This window comes from Aotus nancymaae, unplaced genomic scaffold (assembly GCF_030222135.1).
Source record: "Aotus nancymaae isolate 86718 unplaced genomic scaffold, 86718_ANA_hifiasm-v0.15.2.pri h1tg000059l, whole genome shotgun sequence".
Taxonomy (NCBI): Eukaryota; Metazoa; Chordata; class Mammalia; order Primates; family Aotidae; genus Aotus; species Aotus nancymaae.
The window spans coordinates 14910600-14936952 of record NW_026988473.1 but is presented as its reverse complement, the minus strand read 5'-3'; the positions used below and the strand labels follow the sequence as shown (position 1 = coordinate 14936952).

The following is a 26353-nucleotide window of genomic DNA, read 5'->3' as shown; positions in this document are numbered from 1 at the left end:
TGAGGTCAGGAGTTCGAGACCAGCCTGGCCAAAATGGTGAAACCCCATCTCTACTAAAAATACAAAAATTAGAAGGGCGTGGGGGCATGCACTTGTAGTCCCAGTTGCTCAGGAGGCTGAGGCGTGAGAATTGCTTGAATCCAGGAGGAGGAGGCTGCAGTGAGCTAAGATCGCACCGCTGCATTCCAGCCTGGGTGACAGAGTGAGACTCTTATCTCAAAAAAAAAAAAAAATTGTACTTACCTCATACATATAAACATTTATCCTGTTAGAGCACCCGGTACTCAATGACTATTAGCTGCTAGTGTTATTATCGTACTTTTGTGCAAATATGTAAACATCTGTGGCAGCCACTGATGCGTGCCTCTCAGATCTCCTAGTGTGGGTGGGGAAGAGGGTGCGTAATTGACTCCTGACCCCAGCTCTGAATCTAACACCTTGGACACACTGAAGTCACACTTTCCACAGACTGCTCCTAGTCAATGACCGAGCAGGACAGACCCACTTCTCTGAGATGTTTACTCCTCTGGTACGTGACTTTGGCTTAAAGACTCCCACTGCACTGCTAAGTCCTTCATTCTCCCTTCCTGTCCCTTACTAGGTCACACTTGCATTTGATCTGAGCTCTTCCAGACTCCTCCAGCTTCCTCCCCATTTTCTATCATGGGCGTTTCCCCCAGTACATCTCTTGCATGTCTGATCCTGTTTTGGTGTCTGCTTCTCACAGTATCTGAGCTAAGACAACATCTAACAGTTACTGATACAGTCTCTTCCAGCCGTGAAGTTAATACAGTTTCTTTAGGCCTTGGCAAAAGTTCTGACATAGGACCCCTTCTAGGTGGAAGATAAGTGTTGCTAATCTTATTTGTTTGTATTTGCTGATACCATAGCATGTGATATTTATTTGTCTGACTGCCAGACACATTTTTTTTTTTTTATTTTGGATGAATCCTGATAAACTTATTTTTATTTGAATATAACTAGTGAACCTTCCAAACCCAGTCCTATGCTAGGAAATGTTGCTGTTTGCAATAAGTTAGCAGAAATTCTCTTAGGGCCTTAAAGTGTTTGGTTGCTGCAGAAAGGAAATGAAATAAAATATCATAGATGTTACACTGACTTTCTAAATCTTTGGAAACTAGGTTTATAATACATAGAACCAGTTAATGTATCACTTTAAATAATTATGGGCCAGGTGTGGTGGTGGCTTATGCCTGTAATCCCATCACTTTGAGAGGCTGAGGCAGGCAGATCAGAGGTGTCAGGTGTTTGAGACCAGCTTGGCCAACATGGCGAAACCCTGTCTCTAGTAAAAATACAAAAAATAGCTGGGCATGGTGGTGCGCACCTGCAGTCCCAGCTACTCGGGAGGCTGAGGCATGAGAAAAGCTTGAACCCTGGAGGCGGAGGTTGCAGTGAGCTGAGATCATGCCAGTGCACTCCAGCCTGGCTGAGAGAGCGACTGTCTCAAAAAATAAAAATAAAAAATAAACAAAATAATTATGAACAAATTCACAAAGTCACCTCTTTCTTTCCTTTTTCCTCCTCCTACCCTTCTCCTCCCTTTTCTTCCTCTGTGAATACCTACTCTATATAAAGCCATGTGTGAATATATGAATATAAAGCATCCCTCCCCACAGGAAATGTACATGGTAGATGGGAGATGGGACATATTCATAAATAACCATAACATAAAAGGACAGTATAATAAGTAGAGAGTACGTGAGCTATACGGTTCTAGAGCCAGCAGCTGTCATGGCCCTTTCCCAGTTTGTTCAGCAGCTTCTCAGTCATTGAAGGGACAGCAGTTCCCCTGGTAGCCTAGTTCTGGAATGGGCCTTTTTGGAGTTGTTTCTGGAAGGTCAACGTAGATTCTTTTCCTTTTCCTTTTCCAAAGATTCTGTAACCTATTTAATAAATATAATAAATATCTTTTTGTTGGGGGGAAAAAAAAGAGCAAGTAAGTTCTAAGGCCTGTTATTCCTGACCCTTGCCTACCCCCATTTCTCCAGAGTAAATCGCAGAGTGATTTCAATGTTATTCTAGGGGTTTAAGATAGCTTTACAATTTTTGGCTTTGCTTATCATTTATGTATTCAAATAATCTTAAAATCTTTATTCCAAATGGTATTCAGAAGTTGGGGATCACTTTTATTTGCACAAATACAATATTTGCTAAATGAGTAATTCTAGGAGGCCGAGTAGATAAATTGAAGTTTTAAAAATAATAGTAGAGCATAAGAGACATGATCCATTAGCCTATTTCTGATTCATCATCCTATTTATGTCCTTCATAGCACTTACCAGAGTTATCTTGCTTACTACTTCTATAGATATCTACTTATCTACTTGTCTGTTTCTTATTAGAATGTAAGCCATGAGGGCAGGCCTTTTCTCTCTAAAATCTAGCACAATGCTTGGCCCAAGTGAAGTGCTCAATTGTTAAATGAATGGTCTGCTTTAAGTAACAGAATAAATTTTAAAATAAATGGGAGAAAGGAATTCAGTTCAACAAATAGTTACTGAATTCCTAACATGTGAGAGAAACTACATGTGGGTTTTTTTCCCCTCGTCCATGCATCAAAAAGGATGACTGATTAAATCTGCTCTGGATCTTTCAGTTTTAACTCTGATTATACCTAAGGTTAATTTCTTGGTTGATACCATAGTTTCTGTGTTTGGGTTATATAACACTAAAATTTAATCCATTTTTTAAAATCAGTATTTTATAAAGGAAGGACTTACTCTTTTTTACAATTTTGGGGTATCTCAATGAGATCCTGTCCTTTAGTTGGACAGTGATATGCTTTGATTAAGGCTGGAATTACCCTTGTAAACTAATCCCTGGGTCCTCTTTCTGTGTTGGGATCACCCTTACACTACTTCCCTAGGGGCCTTAGGAAATAGCTCATTCTATGATTGGAATTTCAAGTCAAAACACATTTCTCTGAGCAGAATTTTAATGATTTATCAAAGAGAGGAGGGATTTTCCCAAACACATCTGAACTTACCAAATTACTGATCCCATAGCTATGTTTTTTCTTAAGCACCTTTCTTTAAACAAAGCAATTACTGCTGAAATCATCAAATGTGTTTTTTTCCATGAAAGCTTTTGACTAAGTTTTGTTTGATTAACAGGAACCTAGTAAAAGTAAATATTGTTTGAGACAGGCACTTTCAGAGCCTGTTCTTTTTCTTCATTGAATTAGCTTTTAAAAGCACTATTCTTTGGAGAGAGTAAGAGCCTTTTTTCCAGCTGTCCTATTGTGTAGCTCAAGGTCTCGTTAATACTATTATCTAGCCTGGAGATTACAGGTAATTGTGATAAAACACAAGCTTCAGTTTCTGTAATCTCAGACAGAAATCTGCTTGTGCCCCAGGACTTCATATCAGGTGTTTTTAAAATTCAGACTTCTCTCACCTGGGACAATCCCATAGGCCCAAAGTAAACAGAGGCATCTGGCAGGAATGGAGCTGCATTAGGGCCCATTGCCTTTTTTTTTTTTTTCCTTTAAATTAATGTGGCAGAACTCCTGTGGCCAACTTACATATACGACCTGTTCTAAATGGGAAAATTTTATATTTTAAAATAGGCATGTTTGAAACAATAACACTTTTGAGCGTAAGATATACGAAAGGGCACATGTCTTCAGCTTTACTTGTCAAATGGAGAGGCTGCCAGAACTGGTCGGCTCCATGGTTCTCATGCCCCAAAGTCCAGCAAATTGACACATAAGTAGGCAACACACAAAGAAGTGCAGCCCATGAGAAAGTGAGTTTGGGCGCTTGGGCTGGCCTCCTTTCTCTCTGTGTGGAGTTCTTTCCAGCTTTGCTGCTTCTGTCCCATCTTAGTTTTTCAGAAAGGAGAGATTAAATGTGTCTGGTATTTCAGCATGTTAACTGCTTGGGCAACATGAGGCTGGCACTCAGGCCACTGTTCAGCCTGTCATATGGAAGGAATTGCCTTTCAGAGGAGATTATAATTGTGTATGTAGCCACACAAATGCACATTCTGCCCGGAGGAAAATGCACAGAAGAGGATGCCTTATGCTGCCACTCAGGTCTCTTTGTGGAAGGCTGCATAAGAAGCGCTTACATGGCATAGTCACCTCTTTTGGGCTTAATGAGTCATCTTTTTGTGTGACGTCTACTTAAAAAAAAAAAAGGAAAGAAGAAATGTACTCTTCCCCAAGTGAGCTGCTTTTATTGGCCCTGCTGCTTTGTCTAAGAGTTTTGTACATTCCTCATGACATCATTTACAATGCTAGTGCTCAGACAGTAAACAAAAAATAATTTAGCTCTTGGGCACCTAGACGAAATTTAAACAGCCCGATTTAGAGAAATGATAACAATAAACGTCATAAACAGTGAACACATGAGCTTAAGCAACAAGCATGACTCCGGTCCTTTTTGAAATGTGATGCATTTAAAGATGGCTATAGAGAAAACTAGAAGCTCAACACGTCAGTTGTGTGCAGTTAAGCCTTGAGTCCATGGTCTAGTGTTAATCTCAATTTAGTGGATAAAATACAGGCTACCATGTGAGTAAGTCATTAAGCTCTTAGAGCCACAGCATTTACATATAAAAGTGGAAAAGGTAATATTGCCACCTACCTCACAGGAATGAAAGATGATTGAGAAGATAAACTTGTGGATTTCTTTATAGGGAAGGTATTTTGTAAATAAAAGGCACTGTTATTATTCTCCTTGATCAAATTTCCCCAACGAATGGAGTTGATAAAAGCTACCTCACAGAGGGTTGAGAGGATGAATTAATTAATATATGTCTAGTATCTTACGAGTAAACTATTTAATGAAACCTAAAATTGATTGTCTTTCTTGATAGTCTGTAAACCACCAGACCATCTGTTTAGAAGCATGACTGTCTTATAAAGTCTCACATGTACAGACTTTTGCCTTCTCTTCAGGGGTTGGAATGGTCAAGAATAGTGAATGTACGGGTAAAAGATAGGTTAAATCTTTTGGGAGAACAGCCTTGCCTTTTTTTCTTTTCAAGGTTATGTTTACAAATAGCCTTTGGAGTCTTGCTAATCTTTGTTACCATGTCTGGACATAGGGACTGTTTTGACCTTTGTTCTTCCAATAAATATTTACTTTTGATATCATATTTCTAAAAGAGAAACAGAAGAAAAAGAAGTGGTTGAATTTGTCTCACATTATAAACTTTTTCTTGTCTTTCCTAGAATGGTAAGAAAAAATAACTTTTTTTTTTTTTTTGAGACAGAGTCTTGCTCCATCACCTGGGCTAGAGTGCAATGGCAAGATATCAGCTCACTGCAACCTCTGCCTTCTGCGATTCTCATGCCTCAGCCTCCCGAGTAGCTGGAATTACAGGTGCATACCGCCACGCCTGAGTAGCTGGAATTACAGGTGCATACCATCACGCCCAGCTAATTTTTGTATTTTTGATAGAGATGGGGGTTTTGCCATGTCGGCCAAGCTGGTCTCAAACTTCTAACCTCAAGTGATTCACCCGCCTCGGCCTCCCAAAATGGTGGGATTACAGGTGTGAGCCACCATGCCTTGCCCTATTGTTGAAGGACCTGACATCAGGCTTTCCAATGGAAAGTTCTCAAACTTAGCCAAGTAATAAAAGCAGCTTTGGTTGTTCAGAATTTAGTCTTTTGTTTCCAATTACAGTTAGTAGTATTTGGGTAACTTCATTTCCCAGATTTCATTTGCTGTTAGGTGACACAAAAAGGGGAAAGACTTTTTCTTTTAAATTCTGATCCCCTGGGCAGGGATCACGTCTCATATTTTTTTTAAAAAAATACAGAGATAATATTTCAACTTCTAAGTAGTACAGCTGCCTGTCTTAAATGGAAACTGTTTTCAAATAGGTGTTCTTGATATGCCAGCTAGAGTCATTCTCATATTCAGGAGGACTGAAGAAGACAGCAATTTTATTCAGTCTTCACAACAGGTAGGCACCAGGCTGATCCCACTTTCCTTTGAGGAAACTGAGATTGAAATTATATAACTTGTCCAGATCACTGAGCAAGTGTGTCTGGAGCTGAAGCTTGAATGAAGTTTATCTGACTCTAAAGCCGGTATTGTTAGCCACTTACTTTCAGGTTTTGTAATTTCTAAGGGTCTTCCTTTCCCATTCAGTTTAATAAAAATTTAAGTTCAAAACTTAAATTTAGTAGAAAATTCTACAGAATATGTGATATATTCCTTAGACTCTTTTTTTTGAGACAAGGTCTCACTCTGGCATCCAGGCTGGAATGCAGTGGCATGATCATGGCTCACTGCAGCCTGAATCTCCTGAGCTCAGGTGATCCTCCCACCTCAGACTCCTAGGTAGCTGAGACTACAGGAGTGTACCACTATGCCTAGCTATTTTTTGTTTGTTTGTTTTTTAGACGGAGTCTTGCTCTGTCACTCAGACTGGAGTACAGTGACACGATCTCAGCTCACTGCAACCTCTGCCTCCCAGGTTCAAGCAATTTTCCTGCCTCAGCCTCCCGAGTAGCTGGGACTACAGGCGTGTATCACCACGCCTGGCTAATTTTTTGTATTTTTAGTAGAGACAGGGTTTCACTTTGTTAGCCAGGATGGTCTTGATCTCCTGACCTTGTGATCCACCTGCCTCGGCCTCCCAAAGTGCTGGGATTACAGGTGTGAGCTACCGCCCCTGGCCAGTTTTTGAATTCTTTGTTTGCCATGTTGCCCAGGCTGGTTTTGAACTCCTGGGCTCAAGTGATCCGTCTGCCTTGGCCTACCAAAGTGCTGAGATTACAGGCGTGAGCCACCATGCCTTGCCAGATTCTTTGTTTTAATATATAGAAGATAGTTTAACATTTTCGTGGTGAGGTAGTATCATTATTTTAGTCATAATTTATTATATTATTCTATAAATATAACATTTGTCCATGAGGATGGATGTTATTTTTATTACTCATGAGAGGAAATGGGGGTTCAAAGAACCTAAGTAAAATTTCTACCATTTGTATAGATAGCAGTTGGTGAAGCTAAGATTTGATTCTAGTTCTTCTAATTCAAAATTAAGTGGTTTAGGTGCCACTCAGTGTTAGTTAAATTCAAATTTATAGCCATTAATAAGAAGACACCCCCCACTCCCCCGCCAGTACTTACCATTCCCTTCTCTCCAGACTAATGTTTCATACTGAGTCAGTAAGCTGTTGAGGTCTACTGAGGTTTGGCATTTCAGGTGGTTTAGTGCTCCTGATCTCTCAGGATATTAGGGTGAGGGCTGAGCTGCTGTTACAAAAAAAAAAAAAACTTCCACCACTGAACTCCCTCACCCTCCCAGTGCAGTGGCTCATACAAGAAAGCACTTTCTTTCTTTCTCACTTAATCCAAATCAAGGATGTGAAAGGCAGGGTCTGCTTTAGGAAGTCGTCATACAATTTCAGCTAGCAGAGCAGTCATTCTGTCTGAAACACATGGTTTCCAAGGATGCCCCAGTTGTAGCCATTTCCAGCCAGTAAAAGGGGCAGCAGTGAATCCAGGGCAAGGACCTTTTAGGCAAGTGAAACCGAAGATGATGCAAACATCACTTGTGCTCACATTTCTTAGGTGAGAACTTAATATAAGGTCCCTGCTGTCAGTGAGGCAGGGAATTTGAGTCTAGTGGACAATTGTGTACAAGAAGAATGGTGGCACAAACAAGAATCTGTCATACCTAGTATATATGGTGGAGACATCTCTCCTACTCAAAGCAAGTTGTATTGCTGGTAGCTGCTTGCCCTTATTCATAGATGAAGCACAAACGTGCTGGTCTGTATTTGGCTTTTTCTCCCCTACCTCTGCCTCTTGAATTACAAAGGTATTTTATCCCTGGTCTCTGTCTCTGAGCTCAGTTGCTCCATTTTTACAATGGTTATTATTTTCTTTCTTAACTTTATGTTGCCAGTCATTTCTCTGTGTCACTTCCTGTCCTTTGTAAACATTTCCAATAATCATAATAGTTCCTTTCTATACTCTAGTGAGTCGTTCACCTTAGTGAGAACTTGTAATTTTAGAATTTTTAGTTCTTTATAATTGGTTTGTTGCTGGGCGTCAGCGGTAACTTTGCTGCTAAATAATTTTTTTTCATATTGGGAGTTAGAGACCCATTGTAGAAACCAAAATCTTGTTTCCAGAGAGCTAATTTTACAATAAAGAAAGATATTAATCTTCCTAAACCAGAGAGTGATTGGTAAGAGATTTAGGAAGAGAATAAGAAAAAGGCAGTGCCATAGACACTGGGGACTTGGGGGTGGAGAGTTTCAAGATCTAGGGAGCGGTCAGTGATACCAGATGTCCCAAAGAGGTCAAAGAAGATAAGGGCTGCACAGCCCATATCACTATACCCTTATGAGTCGTTCACCTTAGTGAGATGACTAAGTTTGTCAGTGGCATTAAAGGAGGTTTCCATGGAGTAGTGTGGTAAGATGCCTGATTTTCCTGGATTGAAGAGTAAATGAGGAAGGAGTTGAGAATAGGCTAGATTCATTTCAAGAAGTTTGACTAATTAGAGAAAGGAGGAGACGGGGTGATAGCAAGAGGAGGAAAGAGAGTTTGTTGTTTTTAGTTTTTAGATGGTAGAGACTTGAGTATGTTTTTAGGCTGAAGGAAAAGGACTACTTTTTCAGGGAGCGAGGGAAGATCCAAGGGAAGGAAAGGATGATGAATACTTGATGGAACATTTTTAGAAGTTCGAGGAAATTTAGGATTAAAGGCACAGGTGCAAGGCTATTTTGGAGGTGAGAGTCAGGACCATATTTATCCAGTAGCCACTGTTTGTGTGGTGCCTAACTTACAAACTATTATGGGATGCTTGAAAATGTTTGAGACCTAAAAACAGTTTATCAACCCTGAAGTATGGATAGATGTTTTATTATACATCTGTAAAACAATATAATATCGCCGGGCATGGTTGTTCACGCCTGTAATCCCAGCGCTTTGGGAGACTGAGGCGGATGGATCATGAGGTCAGGAGATGGAGACCATCTTGGCTAACACGGTGAAACACCATTTCTACTAAAAATATAAAAAAATTAGCTGGGCCTGTAGCCCTAGCTACTCGGGAGGCTGAGGCAGGAGAATTGCTTGAACCCGGGAGGCAGAGGTTGAAGTAAGCCAAGATCACACCAGTGCACTCTGGCAGAGCGAGACTCCGTCTCAAAAAAAAAAAAAAAACGCAAAAACAAAAAACAAGATAATGTCAGATTTCATTATTACATGTAATATTGACAGACATTTTTACCATATTTGAAAGCAAATCATAAGTAAGCATTTTTCTCAATTAGGAAGAATTTCCAAGTGAGAAATCAGATTCCTTTTTTTGTTTGAGACGGAGTCTCGCTCTGTTGCCAGGCTGGAGTGCAGTGGCACAATCTCGGCTCACTGCAACCTCCGCCTCCTGGGTTCAAATGATTCTTCTGCCTCAGCCTCCCCTGAGTAGCTGAGGCTAGAGGTGCATGCCACCATGCCTAGCTAATTTTTGTATTTTGAGTAGGGATGGGGTTTCACCGTGTTGGCCAGGATAGTCTCGATCCCCTGACCTTGTTGTGATCTGCCGGCCTCAGCCTCCCAAAGTGCTGGGATTACAAGTGTGAGCCACTGTGCCCGGCCGAGAAATCAGATCTTAAGGTGGTCTTAAAACAGCTTCATGTGGCATAATTGTATTTGAACAACAGAGGTAGGAAGTAAGGATGATGAAGGATATGGTTAAACTTAGAAATAGAGCTAGAAGTTGGTGTTCTTTACCTGATGATCTCTTCTTTGTCTGAAGTAAGGAATCAAGATTATCTTCTTAGAGTTAGGGAAGCAGAAGTAAAAGGCTTGAGGAGAGCAAAGAAAGTTTGTATTAGCTACTGTGGGAAAGAAGAAAGATAGCTCGACTAGGGCCAAGTACAAGTATTCTGAGCTGCATTAAAGTATGTGAAGTAAGACTGCTTAAATAAATCCACTGAAAAGAAGAAGTAACTAAGAATGCTAACAAGAGCAAAGTTGACTATGGAAATTGGTAAAATAAAAAAATACAAAAGCATTTCAAAATAGTAATTAGAATAAACAGTTGAAAAACTCTTTTAGGAAAACACGATGTCACAAATAATGTATAAGAAGAGGGAGGATCTGACCGGGCGCGGTGGCTCAAGCCTTCAATCCCAGCACTTGAGGAGGCTGAGGCAAGTGGATCACTTGAGGTCAGGAGTTTGAGACCAGCCTGGCCAACATGGTGAAACCCCATTTCTACTAAAAATACAAAAATTGGCTGGGTGTAGTGACACATGGCTATAATCCCAGCTACCCAGGAGGTTGAGGCAGGAAAATAGCTTGAACCCTGGATGCAGAGGTTGCAGTGAGCCAAGATTACCCCACTGCACTCGACCCTGGGCAATACAGTAAGACTGTGTCTCATTTTAAAAAAAAAAGATTCCTGGAAGAGGTGTGTGAGAAGAAAGGAATAAGTAAATAAAAATAAAAATAAGAAAGAGGGAGCATCCAGAGAATGCAAAATTCTATTTCTTCCATTGAAGAAAGTCTAAAGAATTGCTGGATTTCAAGTTTTTGATGTTTATTTTTCTTAACTACAGAATTTAAAAAATCAAATGGGTCTATAAGAGTTATAACAAAAAGCAGCAGTACCCTACACCACAACCTTCTCACCCTAAGTCTCACTCCTCAGAGGAGACCATTTTCAAATTTTTCACCATTAAAAGCAGGATTTTTTTCCTGCATATTTTAAAATAACATGCTTAAATTGCTCTTCTTGATTTTTCTTTTAGATATTATTTAATGACTTTATATTATAGACAATGAGGATTTAGGTCTTTTATACTACTCAATTTCCCTTTCTCCTAGTCTTCTAACAAAATTATTATAATTTTTGGTTAAATCAATATTTAGTGTTTGTTATGACTATGAAAATTATATATATGTATATACATATACATAGTATATACATATATGTAAAAATATATATAATATAGTATACTATGATTACATTTCTCCCTTTTGCACTTTTTTTTTCATTTTCCCTCAACTAATAATTGCCTTGTCTTTTGTGCATGGTTTTCTTTCTTTTTTTTTTTTTTTTAAATATATATATTTTATTGTGTTTTAGGTTTTGGGATACATGTGAACATGCAAGATTGTTGCATAGGTACATGCATGGCAATGTGGTTTGCTGCCTTCCTCCCCATCACCTATATCTGGCATTTCTCCCCATGTTTTTTTTTTTTTTTTTTTTTTTTTTTTTTTTTTTTGAGACGGAGTTTCGCTCGTTACCCAGGCTGGAGTGCAATGGCGCGATCTCGGCTCACCGCAACCTCCGACTCCTGGGTTCAGGCAATTCTCCTGCCTCAGCCTCCTGAGTAGCTGGGATTACAGGCACGCGCCACCATGCCCAGCTAATTTTTTGTATTAGTAGAGACGGGGTTTCACCATGTTGACCAGGATGGTCTCGATCTCTTGACCTCGTGATCCACCCGCCTCGGCCTCCCAAAGTGCTGGGATTCTCCCCATGTTATCCCTCCCCAACTCTCCAACCCTGCTGTCCCTCTCCTAGTTCCCCCCCACAGACCCTAGTGTGTGATGCTCCCCTCCCTGTGTCCATGTGTTCTCATTGTTCATCACCTACCTATGAGTGAGAACATGCGGTGTTTGATTTTCTGTTCTTGTGTCAGTTTGCTGAGAATGATGGTTTCCAGGTTCATCCATGTCTCTACAAAGGACACGAACTCATCGTTTTTTATGGCTGTATAGTATTCCATGGTGTATATGTGCCACATTTTCCCTGTCCGGTCTATCATTGTGTGCATGCTTTTCTATGGGCTTGTCCTTAATTCGTCCCCAGACTTTATAGCCTAAAGGTCAGTTATTCTGACCTTGGTCACATCAGGCATCCTCTTAGTTTCAATTTCTTTTCTTCAAGATGACTTTTCCGAAGTACTCCTTTATCTAACTGGTCCCCCTGCTCCAATCTGGCCTGGTTGCTCTCTAAATCCTTCATCCTTACCATGGGTATTACTTGTCTTGCTCAAGTAAGTTATAGTGCATATTTTCTAAGGCCTATGTCTTCCTTTCTCCTTACATACTCCTTTTTATTAGATTGCATCCTCTAGTAGATTTCTGAGAAAGGGTACGTGCAAAGTAAAATTTTGGAGTATCGTCTGTTTCTGAAAACGACTTTATACTACCCTTACACTTGATTGATAGTTTAGACAGGTATATTTTGTGTTGGAGATCATTTTCCCTTAGAATTTTTCAGACATTTCTCCCCTATCTTTTAGCTTTCTGTGTTGCCATTGAGTGATCTAATGCCATTCTGATTTGTGATATTTCATGTAGTTATACATTGGTGTGGTTCTTCTTTCATCGTCTTGAGATCCTTTCAAGGTAGAAATTCATGTACATCAGTTCTGAGAAGTTTTCTTGAATTATGTGTCTAATATTGTCTCATCTCTGTTATATCTCTGAAACTGTTGTTACTTAGGTGTTGGACTTTATGGATTTATGCCCTAATTTTTCTTGTTTTTGTCTTGTCTTGTCTTTTTTGATTGTTATATGTCGTATGAATATCCTTAACCTTTTCAGTCCTTTTGTTGAATATCAAAAATATCTATTGTATTAGCCAGGGTTCCCTAGAAGAACTGAAGTAATAGGATATGTAAACACCTAGATACATAGCTGTATGTATATATATATATACATACAGCTATGTATCTACAGCTATATATATATACAGCTGATCCTTGAACAACACGGATTTGAATTGTGTGGTCTATTTTTACACAGATTTTCTTCTGCCACCCCTGAGACAGCAAGATCACCCCCCTCCATTTCTTTTTCTTCTTTTCTTTTTTATTTATTTATTTTTTAATTTTTTTTTCTCTTTAAAAAAAATTTCCTAGTTGGCCACTCCTGGAAACCCCCTCCATTTCTACCTCCTCAGCCTACTCAGTGTATGAAGGCCTTTATAATGAATGATCTAATTCTGCTTAATGAATAGTAAATAGTAAAAAAAAAAACCCATGATTTTCTTTTTTTAATTTTTAAATTATTATTAATATTATTATTATAGAGATGGGATCTTGCTTTGTTGTCCAGGCTGGTCTTGAACTCCTGTCATCAAGTGATTCTCCTGCCTTGGCCTCCCACAGTGTTGGGATTACATGTGTGAGCCACCATGCCTGACTCCATAATTTTCTTAATAACATTTTCTTTTCCCTAGCTTACTTTAAGAATGCAGCATATAATACATATACAAAATATGTGCTAATTGACTGTTTATGTTATTGGTAAGGCTTCCAGTCAAATATCACCTATTGATTTCGGGGAATCCAAAGTTATATGTGGATAATTTTTCTTTTCTTTTCTTTTTATAGAGATAGAGTCTCGCTATATTGTCCAGGCTGGTCTTGAACTCCTGGGTTCAAGCATTCCTCCCTCCTTGACCTCCCAAAGTGCTGGGGTTACAGGCGTGAGCCACCATACCCATGCCCCACTTTGTTAAAGGGTCAATTGTATAGATTTATTATGGGAATTGGCTCACATGACTATGGAGGCTGAGAAGTCCCACTATTTGTGCCTGCAAGGTGGAGAACCAGGAAAGCCAATGGTGTAATTCAGTCAGAGTTCATAGGCTTGAGAAGGTAGAGGTGAGGAGGAGCAGTGTGCTGGTATAAGTTCCAGAGTCTGAAAGCCTGAGAATAAGAAGCCTTGGTTTCCCAGGGCAAGATCAGAGAGATAATTTGCCTCTCCCCTCTGCCTTTTTGTTCTGTGTGGGCCCTCATTGGATTAGATGGTACCCGCTGACAAGTGAGAGTGAATCTTTACTCAGTCTACTCATTCAAATGCTAGTCTCTGCCAGAAAGTGTCTCACAAACACAACCAGAAATGATGTTTTACCAGCTATCTGGGCATCCCTTAGCCCAGTCAAGTTGATATAAAAAATTCATCTACTATGGTAGATTTGATGATTTAAATTTCTACTCCATTAAAAATTTTTTTTTGAATTCCTAAATATTAGATTTTATTGGCTGGGCGCAGTGGCTCACGCCTGTAATCTCAGCACTTTGAGAGGTTGAGGAGGGCAAATCACCTGAGGTCTGGAGTTTGAGACCAGCCTGCCCAACATGGAGAAACCTCGTCTCTACTAAAAATACAAAATTAGCCAGGCGTGGTGGTGCATGCCTGTAATCCCAGCTACTTGGGAGGCTGAGGCAGGAGAATCATTTGAACCCGGGAGGCGGAGGTTGTGGTGAGCCGAGATGGTGCCATTGCACTCCAGACAGGGCAACAAAAGCGAAACTCTGTCTCAAAAAAAAAAACAAAACAAGATTTTATCTTGCCTTTCTGAGAATATTATTGTGGAGTTTCTTTTTTGTTGTCGTTTTATTTTAATTTTTTTTGCATATGTATGTCTTCTACATTTTTTTTTTCCTGAGTTCTTTCTTTCTGGTTTTTAAATGTGTTTTTCATATAGAAACTTTTCTCAAGTTTTTGAAGCTACTTGTTTAAGTGCTGAGTAGGGAAGGGTCTTACAGATCAATATGTAGAGTTTTATGTAATATTCCTGTTTTTAGTAGGGCACCTCTGGCTTTACCTGTTTTTGGTGTTCCCAAGTTCAACATCTCTCTGATTCAACTTCTCAATAGAGAATAAACCTTTCATTTTAAACCTGGGTAGAGGAGTAGTAACTTTACTATACAAGGTTGACAAAAGAATCTAGAAATATAATTGCTTCTTATGTAGACTTTTAACTCAACTTTCTATTTTTACCTTTACTTACTCCTGTGCCTTTAGAGGTACCTGATACCTACTGTTCCTAAGCCTTTCTTTCTTTCTTTCTTTCTTTTTTTGTTTGAGATGGGGTTTCACCATCTTGGCCTGGTTGGTCTTGAACTCCTGACCTCGTGATCCACCGGCCGCAGCCTCCCAAAGTACTGGGATTACAGGCGTGAGCCACCGCGCCTGGCCTTCCTAAGCCTTTCTGATGTTGTATAAGAGGGTGTGCTTGTTTTTTGTCCTCTTTATTCAGCATAGCCACTTAAGTTTTACCTTTTTTTCTGTTCATACAATAAGTTGTATGTCTAATTTCCATTTTCCAAAAATTTTAACATTTTGCTGCTGCAAAATGTTTTAACATTTCTTACTGCTGCCATCTTAACTTCAACTCTGTTTTTATAAATCTGTGTCTTCTTTTATTGAGATATGCTTAACATACCAATTCAGTAGGGTTTAAATAAATTTTTTAAAGACACAGAGTCTCAATATATTGCCCAGGCTGATCTTGAACTCCTGGGCTCAAGTGATTTTCCTGCCTCAGTTTCCTGTGTAGGTGGGATTTTTTTGTATACTATGCAGGACACCACCATGCCTGGCATTTTTTTGTGTACTCACAAGGTCGTAACTACCACCAAGATATAATTGCAGAACATTTTTATCACCCCAAAAAGAAACTCTATACCAATTAGCAGTCACTCCCATTTCACCCTCCCCACAGCCCCTAACAATCACTAATTTCTGTCTCTATGAATTTGCCTATTCTAGATATTGCATACAAATGACATTATACAATACGTAGTTTTTTGTGTCTGGCTTCTTTTACTGATCATAATGTTTTTAAGATTCATTGATGTTGGCTGGGCGCAGTAGTGGCTCACCCAGCACTTTGGGAGGTGGAGGTGGATGGATGACCTGAGGTCAGGAGTTCGTGAGCCAAGACCATGCCACTGCACTCCAGCCTGGGCAACAAGACTGAAACTCTGTCTCAAAAAAAAAAAAAAGATTCAGTGATGTTGTAGTATATTCCAGTACTTCGTTCCTTGTGGCTAAATAATATTTTTTGATTGTACGGGGTACACCACATTTTGTTTATTCATTCATCACTTGATGGACCTTTGGATCATTTTCACCTCTTGGATTCTATGAAAATACTGCTGTGTACATCTGTATGCAAGTTTTTGTTCAGACACCTTTTTTTACATTTCTTTTAGGCATGGAATTTCTAGGTCATTTGGTAACTCTTTGTTTAACTTTTTTTTTTTTTTTTTTTTTGAGACGGAGTTTCGCTCTTGTTACCCAGGCTGGAGTGCAATGGCGCGATCTTGGCTCACCGCAACCTCCGCCTCCTGGGTTCAGGCAATTCTCCTGCCTCAGCCTCCTGAGTAGCTGGGATTACAGGCACGTGCCACCACGCCCAACTAATTTTTTGTATTTTTAGTAGAGACGGGGTTTCACCATGTTGACCAGGATGGTCTAGATCTCTTGACCTCGTGATCCACCCGCCTTGGCCTCCCAAAGTGCTGGGATTACAGGCGTGAGTGTTTAACTTTTTAAAGCATTGCCAAACTTTTTCAAAGCAGCTGCTTCGTTTTACCCGCCAGCAATGTATGAGGGTTCTAATTTCTCCATATCCTTTCCAACACTTGTTATTGTTGTCTTTTTTATTATAGCCATCCTAGTACATGTGAAGTAGTATCTCATTGTGGGTTTGTTTGGCATCTCCCTAACAACTGATGATGTTGAGCATCTTTTCATGTGTTTTTGGCCAAGGGTTTGTCTTCTTGGATAAATGTCTACTCAAATCTTTTGCCTATTTTTAATTGGGTTGAAGTTAAGATGGCAGTTCAGATCTGGACTGTTGAATTGTAACAGTCTTTACATATTCCGGATACTAGACCCTTATAGATATATGATTTGCAAATATTTTCTCCCATCTTGTGGGTTGTCTTTTTACTTTCTTGATAGTGTCCTTTGGAGTAGAGTTTTTAATTTTCATGAAGTCCAATTTGTTTTTTCTTTGGATGTTTATGCTTTAGGTGTTATATCTAAGAAATGGTTACCTAAACCAAATTCACAAAACTTTGTACCTATTTTTTATTCTAAGAGTTTTGTAGTATTAGCTTTTTACATTTAGGTATTTGATCCATTTTCAGTTAATTTTTTAATATGGCTTGAGGTAGGAGTACAAAATCATTTTTTTACATTGGGTATCCAGTTGTCCTAGCACCATTTAAAAAAAAGACTGTTCTTTCTCATTGAATGGTTTTGGCACTGTATTAGCCCATTCTCACACTGCTAATAAAGTCATACCCAAGACTGGGTAATTTATAAAGAAAAGAGGTTTAATTGACTCACTGTTCAGCATGGCTGGAGAGGCCTCAGGAAGCTTACAATCATGGGAGAAGAGGAAGTAAACATGTCCTTCACATGGCAGCAGCAAGGAGAAATGCTGAGCAAAAGAGGGAAAAGCCCCTTATAAAACCACCAGATCTTGTGAGAACTCTCTCACTGTTATAAGAACAGTATGGAGGTAATTACCCCCGTGATTCAATTATTTCCCACTGGGTCCCTCCCATGACACATGGAGATTGTGGGAGCTACAGTTCAAGATGAGATTTGGGTGGGAACACAGCCAAACCACATCAGACACTTACGTCAAAAATCAATTTGCTATAAAATATGAAGGTTTATTTCTAGACTCTCAATTCTGTTTCATTGGTTTCTATGTCTGCCTTATGCCAGTACTACACAGTCTTGGTTACTGAAACTTCGAGTAAGTTTTGAAATTGGGAATGTGACTCTTACTACTTTGTTCTTCTTTTTCGAGATTGTTTTGGTTATTCTGGGTCTTTTACATTTCCTTATGAATTTTAGGATCAGCTTATCAATTTCTCTCTAAAAATCCAGCTGGATTTTGATAGGGATTGCATTGAATTTGTAGATCGGTTTGGGGAGTGTGCCATGTTAACAATATTAAGTCTGACAACCTATGAACATGCAGTGTCTTTCTGTTATTTAGGCCTTTAATTTCTTTCAACAATGTTCTGTAGTTTTCATTGTATAAGTCTTAAACTTCTTTTGTTAAATGTGTTCCTAAGTATTTAATTTTTGTGTTATTACAATTAGCACTGTTTTCTCTGTTTCACCTTTGAATTGTTCATTGCTTATATATAGAAATATAGTGCCAGCCTGGGCAACATGATGAAATCCCATCTCTACTAAAAATACAGAACTTACCTGGGCATGGTGATACCCACCTGTAGTCCCAGCTACTCAGGAGGCTAAGGTGGGAGAATCACCTAAATCTGGGAAGTTGAGGCTGCAGTAAGCCGTGTTCACACTATTGCACTCCAGTCTAGGCAATGGGAGTGAGACCCTGTCCAAAAAAGAAAAATGATCTTGTGTCTTGCAACCCTGCTGAACTAGTATGTTAGCTCAAATAGTTTCTTAGATTTCTTAGGATTTTTTTTTTTAATACCAGATCATGTTATTTGCAAGTAGAGGTCATGTTACATCTTCCGTTCCAATCTGGATGCTTTTATTTCTTTTTCTTGCCTAATTGTGCTGGTTAGAACCTGCAGTGCATTGTTCAGTAGAATTGGCAAGTGGACACCTTTGCTGTTACTGATAGGAGGAAAGCACATTTTGTCTTTTGCCATCAATTATAGTGTTAACTGTGGGGTTTTTGTAGATACTCTTTATCAGGTTTAGGAAATTTCCTTTTATTCTTAGTTTGTTTAGTTTTAGTTTTATTATAAAGGATGTTAGACCTTATCAAGTAGTTTTTCCACATCTATTGAAATGATCAGGTACTAGGGTTTAAGTCTTTTTAAAATCCCTTTAGTGATATTTTAGCAGAGGTTTTGGAGGGGAAAAAAAAACATGTTTCTGTTTGTGTTTAATCTGGTACGTTTAACTGCAAAATACAAAAGAGATTTAAAAAAAAGATGTTAGGGGCTGGGTGCTAGGAGGGTTGGGGGGGGTGCGGATCACTTGAGGCCAGGAGTTCGAGACCAGCCAGACCAACATGGTAAAATCTGTGTATACTAAAAATACAAAAAAAAAAATTAGTTGGATGTGGTGCACACACCTGTAATCCCAGCTACTCAGGAGGCTGAGGTATGAGAATCATTGGAACCCTGGAAATAAAGGTTGCAGTGAGCTGAGATTGCACCACTGCACTCTGGGCAACAGAGTGAGACTCTGTCTCAAAAAAAAAAAAAAAAAAAGGAGCCCGACGCGGTGGCTCAAGCCTGTAATGCCAGCACTTTGGGAGGCCGAGGCGGGTGGATCACGAGGTCAAGAGATCGAGACCATCCTGGTCAACATGGTGAAACCCCGTCTCTACTAAAAATACAAAAAATTAGCTGGGCATGGTGGCGCGTGCCTGTAATCCCAGCTACTCAGGAGGCTGAGGCAGGAGAATTGCATGAACCCAGGAGGCGGAGGTTGCGGTGAGCCAAGATCGCGCCATTGCACTCCAGCCTGGGTAACAAGAGCGAAACTCCGTCTCAAAAAAAAAAAAAAAAAAAAAAAAAGGATAATTAGGAATGAATGTAGTTTGTTTGAAGTTGGTCATAGCTAGAAGTGTTTAAGAAATTTGGAAGTTTAGGAAAGGTAACTGTCTGATCATGCTTAAAACACCTTATTCATTATTTTTAAGTGTATAATTAAAATGATAAATAACAACCTATCATCCCTCTAAGAAAAAGGAAAAGTATAGGGTTTTATTGGGTGACTCAGCAGTTTTGCGTATGGTCTTGTTACCTTCAATTCTTTCTCTCTATTTCTATTGGAGCTATCTTTCTAAAACCTAAATTGAATCTGGTTAAAATCTTTCACTAACTCCCCAGGTTATCATGGCATACAAACCTTGTGATATGGCAGCTTTTTTCCCTCTACCTAGCACAATTCTTCCTTCAAACTCTTTTCTCCAGCTATGCCAAACAATGTACAGTTTCAGAGTTCACAGTGCCTTCTCTTATCTCTGGGCCTTAATACAAACTGTTTTGTTTACCTAGAACTGTAGTTCTCAAACTTTTTGGTTTCAGGATCTCTTTATACTCTTAGAAATAACTGGGCCGGGTGTGGTAGCCCACACCTGTAATCTCAGCACTTTGGGAGGCCGAGGCGGGTGGATGACAAGGTCAAGAGATCAAGACCATCCTGGCCAATATGGTGAAACCCCATGCCTACTAAAAATACAAAAATTAGCTGGGTATGGTGATGTGTGGCTGTAGTCCCAGCTACTTGGGAGGCTGAGGTAGGAGAATCGCTTGAACCCAGGAGGCGGAGGTTGAAGTGAGCTGAGATTGCGCCACTGCACTCCAGCCTGCTCAACAGAGTGAGACTCCATCCCCCACTAAAAAAATTGAGGATTTCATGGAGCTTTAGGAAGGATATATCTATCATATTGTTAATGAAACTCTAGGGGTTTGGTGTAGGTCCCATTGCTTGCTGCACAGAAAGCTGATCCCTGAGACTATGAGTATTGCCAGGGAACAAGGCTTTAATCTGGTGCTACAGCTGAGGAGATGGGAGATCAGTCCCAAATTCATCTCCCTGACCGACTAAAATTGGGGGTTTCTATAGCAGGGAAGAAGTGTAATCACATGTGGGGAAAATGAGAATTAGGGAGGGCTAAGGAAAAGGAGTTGGTCAGTAGGCAGCCAATGGTTGGATAGGCAATCATGACAGGTGAGTGCTCAAATTTTAAGACCAGGAGCATCAATTTCTATGTTTATTCAAAGAAACCATAAACATCAGTTCTGTGGGACAATTGGATCACTTTCAAAATGTACTATATTTGAATTTTAAACAAAAAATTTAAATATTAATTCATTTAAAATAACAATAATAAGCCTATAGCATATTAACACAAATAGCTTTTCTTTTTTTTAAATGGAGTCTGTAGTGAAGTGGTGCAACCTCCGCCTCCTGGGTTCAAGCGATTCTCTTGCCTCAGCCTTCTGAGTAGCTGGGATTTCAGGCATGTGCCATCATGCCTGGCTAATTTTTGTATTTTTGGTAGAGATGGGATTTCGCCATGTTGGCCTGGCTGGTCTCAAACCCTGACCTCAAGTGATCTGCCTACCTGGGCCTCCCAAAGTATTAGGATTACAGGCATGAGCTACCGTACCTGGCCTAAATAGCATTTTTATTAAAAATATTTTCCAAACCAAAACAATTAGTGAGAATAGTAGCATTATTTATACTTTTGCTTATCTTTTAAATCTCTAGCTTAATAATAGAAGACAGCTGAATTCTCATATCTGCTTCTGCATTCAGATTGTTACAAAATGTTGTTTTAGTTGAAGAATATGAAGGAAGTCTATCCTTATACAGATATGTAGTTCGAAAAACAGGAGTCTTTTAAATTGCCTTTTCTTCTTTGATATAACACCAAAACTAGAGAAATAGTAGTTTCTTACAGGTTCCCTGCGTTGTGAAATCTAAAACTACATCAATGAACTTTTCAGACTCTCTTATATTAAAGTTCACAGGATTATGTGCACTACAAAAGGACCTTTTACCCATATATGATTCATGCAGAAAATGCTGCTTCACTTAAGTAGAGCAGATCTTCCAAATGTATATTTCATTATACAGTATCAAAAGATCATGTTCATTAATATCATCATCTTATCAGAAAAGTCTTTAAGAACTGGGAAGCTGTCAGGTTCATGGAGGAAGTACGTTTTCCTCCTTTTTTCCCCCATATTGTACAGATGTAGAGTTTCCAAAATTTTAATTTTTCATGTGAAAGCTTGACTTGTTATCACTGATAACAAATACTATCATTTGTTTTCCTTGAAGTAACAGGCTCATTTTGTTCATTTTTGAGAAAATTTCTGCCAAATACCCAAGTGTGAATAACCATGATTTTTACATTAGTTCTTTCAAGTAAAAATGGTGTTTTATGAAAAAAGCAGCTACTTGAACTTGCATGTCAAACAATCTTCCAGTGCTTTTCTTTAAGACAACTTTTATGCTTTGGTTTGTAGCAGAAATTTTTTATGAATACTTCTAGTTTATACACAGAAATTAAAAAGGCATGTACTTAAGGGGCAAGGAGCAAGATTTAATGAAATTAATATTTACTGTATCTTCAAGAACATTTATGAGTGAAACTGGCTGTATTAGTTAGCTTGGGCTGTCATAACAAAATACACAAACTGGGGTGGCTTAAACAACTATTTTCTCACAGTTCTGGAGGCTAAGAAGACCAAGATCAAGACTTTCTATTGGATCATTTTGTTTTGGAAAGACAAAGTAGGAATTTAGAGTAGTAGAAGAGAATATAGTAATTTCATTCTCCCTGTCTATTTATAGTAAACATTATAGAAGCAAAATATTTACTTATACTTAATCAGATTTCCAAATTGTCCTGGAGAGTAAAATATCCTCTTCCATGATCTAATGAGGAAATTAAGTTGGAGGTTAAATACCTTGCGTAATACCCCCAAAAAGATAGGACAGGAATTAGAAACCAGGTCTCATGTAATGAGACACCCCTGAGCATGGTTGCCTGTCTGTGGGATGGCAGTGCAGGGTGGAATTAATTCTCTGTTTAAGAGCAAGACTGAAGGTCAATTCACCTTTCCTTTTTGAGCTGGGTTATTTGAGCAGTACTATGTACACTTTCTGAAGAGATTTCTGGAAGCAATTGCAGAAGTGTCTTATATAGGATAGAATCTGACCTAAGTTGTCCAAAGAGAAATGGCCCTTAGAGAGAAGTTGTGCTTCCCCTTTGCTACCTCATATTTTATGTGCTGCCTCTCATTTGTTCCTTTTCTTCTAGTTGAAAATGCAGGATCTGAGAAGGAAATGGAGCTGTCATCAGTTCTAAACCTGAACAGAATGTTTCCTCAGTTAGTAAATGGAAAAATTATTTTTAAAAATCTTCATGTAGGTTTGTGAAATACCAAGACATTGATTTGTAGTCTAGTTTGCAATCATGATAATTATATTTATATTAATTAGTATTAATCATGATCATTTTAAACTTTCTGAATTTCTCTATTCTAATTCTGTGATTCAGTGGAAAATATTTATACTCGAGATTAAGGTTCAAGTTTCTGTCCTACCACTTAAGAACTGTGTGACCTTGGGCAATTTCTTTATTTGTAAAATGGAGATAATAATCCCAGTCTTATCTGACTCCTAGTTTTGTTGTAAGGTTCAATTGGATAACGTATGTGCAAGTATTTGGTAAGCTTTCAAGAACAATACAAATGTTTTTGTTGAAGTTATGAAAGTCATTACCCTGTTTAAAACACAGTAAGCATTGAAGATAGCAGTACATCTCTTAAGATTCTAAAACAGTGTCAAGAAATGTTCAATCCTATCCTAGCATGCACTAACCTAGGTCTATGAATAGGCCAAGGAGCCCTCTTTTGGTTGCTTGCCAGATATATTAGTTTGATCCCTTCATTTATACTTTCTGGAAAATATATAGATGCTTAATGTTAGGTTTATCTGCATACAACAGGGAAACATAAAATACCGTGGTATAAACAAGATAGAAGATTATTTCTCTTTCATAGAAAAGAAGTCTAAAAATAGGCAGTCCACAGCTGGTAGGGTATACTCCAAGGTTTCATCAGGACTCAAGCATCTATTTTTCTGTAAAATCCTAACCATAGATTCCATTCTTTACCTCATGACCCATGAGGACTGAAGGAACTCCTTCTTATCCCTTGGGATAAATAAAGGACATCTCTCAATTGAATTAGTCCCATTTAAGTACTTTCTTTTTTTTTTTTTTTTGAGACAGAGTTTCACTCTTGTTGCCCAGGCTGGAGTGCAGTGGTGAAATCTTGGCTCACTGCAACCTCCACCTCCCAGGTTCAAGTGATTCTCCTGCCTCAGCCTCCTGAATAGCTGGGATTACAGGTGTCTGCCACCATGCCCAGCTAATTTTTGTATTTTTTTAGTAGAGATGGGGTTTCACCATATTGGCCAGACTGGTCTGGAACTCCTGACCTCAGATGATCTGCCTGCCTTGGCCTCCCAAAGTGCTGGGATTACAGGTGTGAGCCTGTGCCCAGCCCCACCATTTAAGTATTTTCTAGAACACTCACACAGTATTTTGCTTACATTTTATAATGGAATTACATGACTAAGGGCTAGTTATAAGAGAAGCTGAGAAATACAATCTTTATGCTGGTGACCATGAGCCAGGTATGTACTGGAGGGAGGGTGTGTGTGTGTGTGTGTGTGTGTGTGTGTGTGTGTGTGTGTGTGTTGAAGAGGGTAGTTTAGCCGGGTGCAGTGGCTCATGCCTGTAATCCCAGCACTTTGGCAGGCCGAGGGAGGCAGATCACAAGGTCAGGAGATCGAGACCATCCTGGCCAACATGGTGAAACCCCGTCTTTACTAAAAAATTACAAAAATTAACTGGGCATGGTGGTGCGTGCCTGTAGCCCCAGCTACTCGGTAGGCTGAGGCAGGAGAATTGCTTGAACCCGGGAGGCAGAGGTTACAGTGAGCCGAGATCGTGCCATTGCACTCTAGCCTGGTGCCTGGCGACAAAGCAAGACTCTGTCTCAAAAAAAAAAAAAAAAAGAGGGTAGTTTATAGTTGAAAACATTCATATTTTTACCTAATGCTGTGGCAGAGACTTCAAGTTGCCAGCTTTGGCATCCTCTCCTTCCTTAGAAACATACTTGCAATTTTGGCCAGGCATGATGGCTTACACCTGTAATTCCAGTGCTTTGGGAAACTGAGGTAGGAAGATTGCTTGAGGCTAGAAGCTTGAGACTACTCTGGGCAACATAGCAAGGCCCCATCTCTACCAAAAAACAAAAACAAAAAATTAGCTGGATTTGGTGGTGCACACCTGTAGTCCCAGCTACTCCGGGGGCTGAGGCAGGAGAATTCCTTGAGCGCAGGTGTGGAGGCTGTGGTGAGCTATGATTGCCCCAATGCACTCCAGTGTGGGCAACAGAGCAAGACCTTGTCTTAAAAACAAAACAGCCTGGCTCATGCCTGTAATCCCAGTACTTTGGGAGGCCAAGGTGGACAGATCACTTGAGATCAGGAGTTTGAGACCAGCCTGGCCAACATGGTGAAACCCTGTTTATACCAAGAAATGAAACCAAACCAAAACAAAAATTAGCTGGATGTGGTGGCATGTGCCTGTAGTCCCAGCTACTTGGGAGGCTGAGGCAGGAGGCTCACTTGAACCTAGGAGGTAGAGGTTGCAGTGAGCTAAGATCATACCACTGCACTCCAGTTTGGGTGACAGAGTAAGACTTTTATTAAAAAAAAAAAACCCCACAAAAAATACTCCAATTTTTATCTGGAGATTGGAGAAATTAGGGAAGAAACCAAATAAAATATATTTCCTTATAAAATAAAAATGAAAATAAATTTTTTAAAAGGCTGAGTGGAGTGGCTTACACCTATAATCTCAGCACTTTGGGAGGCTGAGGCAGGAGGATTGCTTGCCCAGGAGTTTGACAGCAGCCTGAGTGACATAGTGGGACCCTGTCTCTACAAAAAAAATTAAAAATTAGCCAGGCATGGAGATACACACTTGTAATTCCAGCTACTCAGGAGTCTGAGGTAGGAGGATCGCTTGAGGCCGGAAGGTCAAGGCTGCAGTGAGCTGTGATCATACCACTGCACTCCAGCCTGGGCGACAGAGCGTGACCTTCTGTCAAAAAATTTTTAAAAGTTAAAAAAGAGAATATATTCCTATAGTGCAATAACAAAGTGATTTGTGCAAGGAAAACTAAAAATTCTGGAGACATATTTTTAAACTCAGCAGTATCTATATAAATAAATATTTATAATGTGAAAAAAAGTACTTCATTAAATTTTGAAAAATAAGTAAAGCGAAAAAGGAAAGAAAAATGAGAAAGGGCCGGGCGCGGTGGCTCAAGCCTGTAATCACAGCACTTTGGGAGGCCGAGGCGGGTGGATCATGAGGTCAAGAGATCGAGACCATCCTGGTCAACACAGTGAAACCCCGTCTCTACTAAAAATACAAAAAATAGCTGGGCACGGTGGCGCGTGCCTGTAATCCCTGCTACTCAGGAGGCTGAGGCAGGAGAATTGCCTGAACCCGGGAGGCGGAGGTTGCGGTGAGCCGAGATTGCGCCATTGCACTCCAGCCTGGGTAACAAGAGCGAAACTCCGTTTCAAAAAAAAAAAAAAAAAAAAAAGAAAAATGAGAAAGAAAAAATGCTAGAAATACAGGGGATACATTGGTTTAATTTGAACCCTCTTATGTATATGTACCTTTAGCTCCTTTTACTTTAGCTTTTCTCATCTCTTAGGAAATGAAAATGTTCAGTTGTTGCCATGATTTTGCTTGCTTTGTACAAATAAAAATGTTGGCTTTGTGGTTATAGATGGAAATATGGAAGACTTTAGAGCTACTTTGAGCAAGCCCAAGAACTTTGAATCATTGAATCAAGAGGGGAAAAAATGAAGAAAATATTTCAAGTTCTTTATCTGTAAAATGATGGAGATAAACAAGATGATCTGAAAGTCCTTCTACTTCTTAGGTTTTTGTAATTTAGGAGCAGTGGTAAGAATAGTAATGAAGTTTCTAACTGCTACTTCCAAGTTAAGTACAATCC

General features: G+C 39.4%; 1 protein-coding gene across 5 annotated transcripts in view; it reads left to right on the top strand.

Annotated features, from left to right (window-relative positions):
* The window catches only part of CSTPP1 (centriolar satellite-associated tubulin polyglutamylase complex regulator 1), a 216443-nt gene that overhangs the window by 7168 nt on the left and 182922 nt on the right, over positions 1-26353 (top strand). The window contains exon 2 of one of the 5 annotated variants that reach the window (XM_064364964.1): positions 5245-5390. The exons of 3 other annotated variants lie outside the window; for them this stretch is intronic. The gene's annotated coding sequence lies outside the window, so the exon portion shown is untranslated. Of the gene's footprint in view, positions 1-5244; positions 5391-5859; positions 5944-26353 lie in introns of those variants that run through there. One more of the 5 variants, XM_012452504.2, reaches the window with a different exon arrangement.